General features: G+C 39.5%; 1 protein-coding gene across 4 annotated transcripts in view; it reads left to right on the top strand.

Annotated features, from left to right (window-relative positions):
* LOC138036127 (uncharacterized) overlaps positions 1-7,500 on the top strand; it is a 30,843-nt gene that overhangs the window by 8,807 nt on the left and 14,536 nt on the right. For 3 of the 4 annotated variants that reach the window (XM_068882481.1, XM_068882483.1, XM_068882482.1), the window contains one exon: positions 985-1,085. The exons of the other annotated variant lie outside the window; for it this stretch is intronic. The gene's annotated coding sequence lies outside the window, so the exon portion shown is untranslated. The remainder of the gene's footprint in view (positions 1-984; positions 1,086-7,500) is intronic. 4 annotated transcript variants of the gene reach the window in all.

Genomic DNA, 7,500 nt, shown 5'->3' with positions numbered 1-7,500 from the left:
CGAGAAGCTAATTATTACAAACTCGCAAAGTTTTAGTTGGTTTAAAATTCCCGCCGACGGAGCAATTGCCAAGCCTTTGGACATGGACTAGGTCAGTAAGGCGGTACAAATCCGTGAGAAATATTTGTCTGCTTATGTGAGATCATGAGTGAATCCTGGCACACTAAAATCACGATTATACTATTTGACACAAATCCCTTTATTTCGTTTGTTTTTTTTTCGGGCATTTACAACGCCACCAACACAACATTGCTTGTAAAAATTGTTGCAAACAGCGTCATGAACTTTTATCAAAAAGTCTTATCGTCGTAGCCTCTGGAACTGCCAATTAACTTGTTCCCTTGTTTTAGATTAAGTTCTTGTACCTTTTTGTGTTCGAAGTACGCATCACCTTCGACTCGTTTGCAGAAATATGTCTATTTACCGGTGCATTGCAAATATATTAAATTAAACAGTCAACGCTTGTCTTTCCGGCATGAAAAAGATCTCTAGTAATCTCAGAAAATGTCAAGTCAAAAGCAAAATTATCTTACCAAATGTTTCCCTTTCAATGTTTCTTTTTCGCAAACAACCTCTGTTGTCTTAGCAATCTGTAATCTATTTAATAACAAGGAAGGCAGTTCTTAGACTCAACCGTTTCGTTTGGGTGATTGTGGGATAAACGTCTCGAAAAAAACCAGCTGAAATCAGTTCCAAAGTCCTGTACCCCTAAACATGAGCTGAAAAACTAAGATTTTAGTTTTCCTTTGACTTGTAAGCTCATGTTCGTACGAATTACGAATAAAAGTCAAAGGTCTTTCATACATTTTCTCAGAAAATTAAAAGAAAGGAAATTATAGCGACCTTTTGTTTTGATGGAATTTATTCAACGAATGTGGCGAGTGAATAAATTTCACAGTTACAGCTCCAACAAATAAGCAATGAGATGCCTCGACTCAGTACAAGAATTTCATAACAAAAGTGCTTTTATGCCTCCCATTTCAGTGATTTGCTTCGCCCAACTCAACATAAAACTGTATGTGAAGTAGTTTCAAGTTTGTGCGGCCAGATTCGAAGCTGGACTGGACTGAGGAAGGAACAAAAAGGTAAGATTATTTTAGTAGCCTATCTGTGATCGCATAAGGCAGACGAAAGTAAGGATATTGGCTACCCATCTGCGTTCTACAGTTCATGTTTTCTAGAAATTTCCAAAGCCACATTCTGCAGAATTATTCAACTTTGCAGCATGCAAATGTTCAAGTTTCTACGACAACATTGCGATTTAAAGGTATCCTTTCTTTTTTGCCATTCTTGACTTCGACTCGAAGATAGTGCGTAATTGGAACATAAAATGTACAAGGACATAATCTACAACAAAGGAACAAGTTAACTGGCCGTTCAATTAATAAGAATGCCAAGGGCTGCCATTATAAGATTTTTTGATAAAAGTTGATGCTGCTCGCAACAATTTACCCATTTCCATGATGCTGTCAGGCCGGTTCATAACTCCAGAACTTTTCATAAGCAAAAGAAATTTGTCTATTTCCGGTGCATTGCAAATACATTGTAGATTGAATTAAAACAGTCAACGCTTGTCTATTCCGCATGAAAAAGAACTCCACTAGTCTCAGAAAATGTCGTCAAGCAAAATTATCTTACTAATTGTTTCGATTTCAGTGTTTCCTTTACGCAAACAACCTCGGTTGTCTTAGCAATCTGCAATCTACTTAATAAAACGCGGAAGACAGTTCTCACTCAACCGTTTCGTCTGGATGATTGAATATTGTGGAATAAGGTTCTTTAAAAGAAACCAGCTGAAATCAGTTCCAAAGTCATGAGCTGAAAAACTAAGGTTTCAATTTTCCTTTGACTTGTAAGCTCATATTCGTACGAATTACGAATATAAGGACAAAGGTCTATTGTACAGTTTATCAGAAAATTGTAAGAAATGAAATTACAACGCTCCTTTTTTTAGTCTAGGAATGTGGCGAGTGAATTAATTTCACTGTTATTAGGCCTAACAAATGGCTAATTAGATGTCTCGATTCAGAACAAAATTTTTGATAACAAAAGTGCTTTTTGGTTTGTGTGTACTTTTTTTATCAATTTATAGTTCGACAGGTCACGTTAACTAAGTGTCACGCTTTCCTCAACTGTACTACACAACCATGAAAACCACGAGGTAGTCTTTAGATATCCACTTTACGATGCTCAGACGTCTTGCTCAGACTTATACGAAAACGAGGTGCGATAGTCTTTGCTCATCGGACGTTATGACGTCATTCAAAATGGCGCAGAAAATGCAGACGGTCTTCGAAACAATCTCAAAAAAGGTCACCCTTGAGACCACTGGGAACCCAGGATTATGAATTGCGTTGCCCTTCGTCGAACTCAATAATGCATGCAGGTTTCTCGATATTTCATGGTCTTTCATGTTTGAACGAATGGCAGATATTTTTAGTTATTATTCAACACGTTGTGACAATGTCCAAATATGGTCATAGCGCGCTCAATATTTGCCGTGCGTACTTAACGTATATCCTGCAATATACGTAATTTTGTGTCGCGGAGAAGAATGGTAGTTTTCCAGCTTTTTTTCCCATAAACGTTAAAAATTGTGCTTTGTCATCAAGGTGTTGAATAATAAAACAATTATCCTGCTCAATCTCGCGGAATGTCACCTGATTTTAGCCAACTCGTCCCACGGCCTCGTCGGCTGAGTATCAGGCGATATTGCGCGCAATATGGAAGGATAATAGTTAATTACGCGTCTTATAGCGGCTCCTTAAAAAAAAAAACACTCCCAGCTGCAAAGAAGACGAAGTTGCCCAAGAAGGTATCACCAGGAGGGAGAAAGAGAATAATAACAAAACCTTAGTCGTCGTTATTATGGCCATCATTCCATTGTCTCCCTTCTGTTGATGGCGTCTTCTGTAACAGTAACAACAATAAGGGCAGCGCTGTTGAGCGCCTGCCATCCACTATAACCTGGGTTAAAGTTGTATAATCTCTTTTCAGCTCCGCGATGTTTTTCACTCTCTGATTTTTCATTTCCTTAAAAACAAAGGTTTAAAGAATTCATGATACTTATTAATTTATTAAACAAGTGTAATGTGATTTAGTGAGTGAGTCTCAGGTATAAGTAAGGCACTTATGCTTGTCTTAGTAAGCTTGAGACCAGGCAGATGCACAAGTAGCCTTAACTTGATGGCGATTTCTCAAACGGCTTGTCTTTTCAGTTTTCAGTGATTCCGCTTTACCTTACTAGCCAAAGTACTTTTAAATGCATTTTTAAACCAAGAATTGAAACCTACATTTTTTGTGTAATCCTGGATTAGCGATAATCTGCTCACAAGATCTGTAAGGTGAATCAAATTAACCGAATCAAGTTGAAAGGTGTCATGCTCTTTACATAAAATAGCGATGTTTTCTCGAGTTTGCACTTCTTCGAGTCGTGAGCACCTGTTTGTGCAAAGCAATCGAAGTCAGACGGAAAGTAAACTCTGTGGTATTGTAATCAATAGGCAGGTTCATATTGGGGATGTAAAAAGGCTTTCCGCTTTGGATATGAACGCAGTTTAAATTAGTTGAAGTGGCCTCACTTTGTAACCTTAAAAACGAGTCTTGTTTTTCTTTGTATGTGGCAGCAAATGTGGCATTTACCATGTTTGCTACAGGTTTGCTCTGAAGTAAACATATGTGTGCAAATTTGGTGTAAATCCATATTTTTGTCCAGTGAGCACACCAAAACACGATAACGCGCCAGATAGAGGGTCAAGTTATTCTCAAGTTGACTTGAGTTTCTGTCGCACTTATGGCCTTAGTGGGATCAAAATTAAACACCTGATACCACTTTCATAAGTTACAAGCAAACGTGGGAGCACTTTAATTGGAACGTTATGATAGCTTGAGCTAAAATTGGTGATTTGGCTTTCTTGTAGCCCTCGCGTTTCGATTTGTTGTTGTATGAACTAAATAGGTCTATTAAACGAGTGAATTTTGATTCACTCCATCGGTGAAGCGTTCAGTGGACCTAGCCAGCTGGCCGCGCACCGGTGGCTCAGTTGGTTAAGCACCAGGCTGTCACGCGGGAGGTCGTGAGTTCAACTCCGGCCGGACCAACACTCAGGGTCTTTAAATAACTGAGGAGAAAGTGCTGCCTTTGTAACTAGACCTGCAAATGGTTAGACTTTCAAGTCTTCTTGGAAAAGGACGATAAGCTGGAGGTCCCATCTCACAGCCCTTGTTCATTAACTCTGTGGGACGTTAAAGATCCCACACACTATTCGAAAAGAGTAGGGGACAAAGTTCCTGGTGTTGTGCTCTGACCTTTCCAAAGTCGTTCTGGTGGTTAACCTCGTAGGGGACCTATTTCCTATTGTTATTACACCATGTATGTATTCAGACTAAATCAGCAGATTCAGATTTAGTTCAAACAAAGCACTTAAAAGTGCTTAAAAAACCTCCCAAGAGCAGCAATAAACAGGCTCGTACAAACGGAGGTGAGTTTGGGAGAATTTGAGAGCAGATCGTACAAACACGAGACCGAAGATCGAGTGTTTAAAACTGCTCGAGAAATCTCCCAGACTCCCCTAGGTTTTTATTGGTTTTTATGAACCTGTGCAAACAATTTTTGCAAGTGGCTCGAGCAAAATTCCCGCTAAGGCTAGTTAACACACGCGTATTTCACGGGATCACCTAAAAATTACACCATAAATTGCGTCATCCAGGACTCTTATTTTATTGGCTAGTCTGAGTTTTTTTGCTTATTGACCAATCAGATTTCTTGGTTTATTACGTCTTTTGCACTAAATTAGCTCTTTTCTGCACTATGTACGAGGAGGCAGTGTGGCCCAGTGGTCAGGACGCTCGCCTTGAGATCCGGAGATCCCGGGCTCAAGACTCGTTCTGACCACTCGTTGAATTTGTTCCTGGGTAGTCCCTGGTTCAACTTCCTAGCTGCACTTGTAAATAGCCAGCTGGTTTGCCTCCGGCCAGTTGGGATTCTTAACAGTTGTTGTTGTGTTCTGTCGTTTCTTTCATTGTGTTTCATTGGCCCTGAAAAGCCCCTATGGGGTGCGGTCAGTTAAGTATGTATTGTATTGTATTGAATTGTGTTACCTAAAAACTGCATTTCTCTCTGAAAACTAAGATGCATTTTCCTTCCACTTGTGAGCAAATGAAGTAAATGAAAATATGTCTGCAAAGACTGAGAAAAACACATTGTGTGAGTGAGCGAGTTTCACAATCAAAACCTCAAGCAACATCTAGACCGCTGTCGACATCCTTGCCCCGCGTGCTGCCTCGGACAAGTTCCAATTGAACGAGACGAAGTGAAAGGAAATGAGGATTTTAATGACAAGCAAATTGATGTTGTTTCACACCCTAAGATTCTGGGTGTAAATGTTTCGAGTAATCTAAGATGGAACCATGATATTGAGAAAGTTGTCAAGAAATCTAGGAAACGCTTGTTTTGCCTTCCTCAATTAAAGCGCGCAGGTCTAGGCCCTAATGAATTACTACAGTTCTAGCGGACCTGTTTCTGGTCCAATCACGGAATAATCATGCCCAGTTTTCATGACGGTCTACCTGTATCTCTTTCTCGCGAGCTAGAGGCAGTGCAACAGAGGGCAATGAATATAATTTTTCCATGTTTCTGTATGATGAAGCGCTTGTTAAGACAAGTCTTGTCACTCTGTCGGACCGAAGGCAAGCCGTAACGGACAAACTGTTCAAGAAAATCTTAGAAAACAAAGACAGCAAGCTAAGGAATTTGCTGCCTCACAAAATGATAAGCATTATACTTTCAGAAAGGCACACTAGTTTAATCCGGTTTTCAAGACAAACAGATTTCGAAATAGTTTTATATCTATCTATGAAATGACCAACAATATTTCTCGATTTACTCAATAAAATTGCATAAAAAGTGCCTTTCTTCCATCCTTTTTTCGAGTTTTTACTAAACTTCAGTGTAGAACTTTATTTAAATACAATACCCAGCTGCGTTCTACAGTATCTGTTAGGGAATTTAAGATCTACGACGGCGACGGTCGACGAAAACGTACCTCAAGATATAACTTGGCTTTATCATAAGTCTTCCTCGTTTATTCAGTCTCGTTCACGTCCTTCATTGTGGACGAAGCATCCTAAAATATATTGGTGCGAGCGGTTTCAGAGTTAAAATAAAGAATGAAGGATTCTCTGTTGCCTGCTTATGCTTACGTTGTCGTCCAAATCTCAAATTTGGTGATTTCACGTCGTCGTTATGCAGACAACCGCTAAGATACTTGCTAAAATCCGTGCTTATTTAAGTCTTTTAACCAATGATATTACTGCTTTGTGGCGATGTCGTAGTCGTTGCCGTCGCCGTTTCTTAAATTCCCTGTTATCTGCAGAAATTTCCAACGCCACACTCTTCATCGCAAAGCAAAACTTGCAGAAATATGTGTTCAAGTTTCCACGACAACATTAAGATATAATTAAGTAAAGCTATGTTCCTCGCAGTTGTGGACATAGAGAAGTCTGAAAAATCCAGGACTTCAACGGGGTTTGAACCCGTGACCTCGCGATACCGGTGCGACGCGGTATCGAGAGGTCACGGGTTCAAACCCCGTTGAAATCCTGAATTTTTCGGAAGACCTTGGACAGCAATGACCAGAACCAGGTTGCTGACCAGCGGTTTTCGTTAAAACAATGGATTGCTGGGGATGCTCAGGCTCGCGGGCTCAGAAAACCTGGTTGTAGTCATTGTTATTTAAGGTTTTTCGAATTTTTTCAGGCTTCTCTACGAAATTGGTAAAATTACGTCCCCAAGGAGGGGGTGAGGAGTATAGCTTTACTTGATTTCATATCCGCAGTTCAGTGTATGATTAATTTCCTATATCATTTCGTTCATTGATTAAGATTTAAACTTATATTTTCTTTTTTGCTAGTCTTGACTTTAAGAGAAACATTTGGATAGGTTCAGATGTTTTGAACTCATTTAGCGTACTATATAAGCGCAGCTCATCACCTGTTAGGTTCTCCCCTATGCGTTGCGAAAGCAAAATTCCCATTCACCCAACGCATTTGAGTTACGATAAAATCCAAAAACTGATGTTGCTGTTCCAGTAAACAGATTCCGTCTGATCTTGTTCGAGGAAAATGTCTAGTACAGTAAAAGTTGCTTACTAATTGCTTTACTTGCAAGTTCTGTTTTCATTATATTTCTTGTAAACAAGCCCAAGATCTCGATCTTTTGTCTGTAAACATAACAAGGAAGCCATTTATTGATCAGGCAGACAGTTATGCGTAATCATATCATGGGCCGGGTAGGCTCCCCTTCACATGGAACCAATTTGCTTTAAAATTCCAGCAACAACGAACATTTGTCTTCCTTGACTTATGTCGTAATATGCTCCCTTATTCCAAGAAAGGACGAATTTCAAAGAATATTAAAGGTCTCCAATATACAGATTACGTCCTCTTTATCCTGATAATCAATGCAAGCCGGGTATTTTGTTTCGAAAACGACATCAAATA

This window comes from Montipora capricornis, unplaced genomic scaffold (assembly GCF_036669925.1).
Source record: "Montipora capricornis isolate CH-2021 unplaced genomic scaffold, ASM3666992v2 scaffold_461, whole genome shotgun sequence".
NCBI lineage: Eukaryota > Metazoa > Cnidaria > Anthozoa > Scleractinia > Acroporidae > Montipora > Montipora capricornis.
The sequence above is the reverse complement of the archived record's forward strand: the minus strand, read 5'-3'. Positions and strand labels throughout refer to the sequence as shown.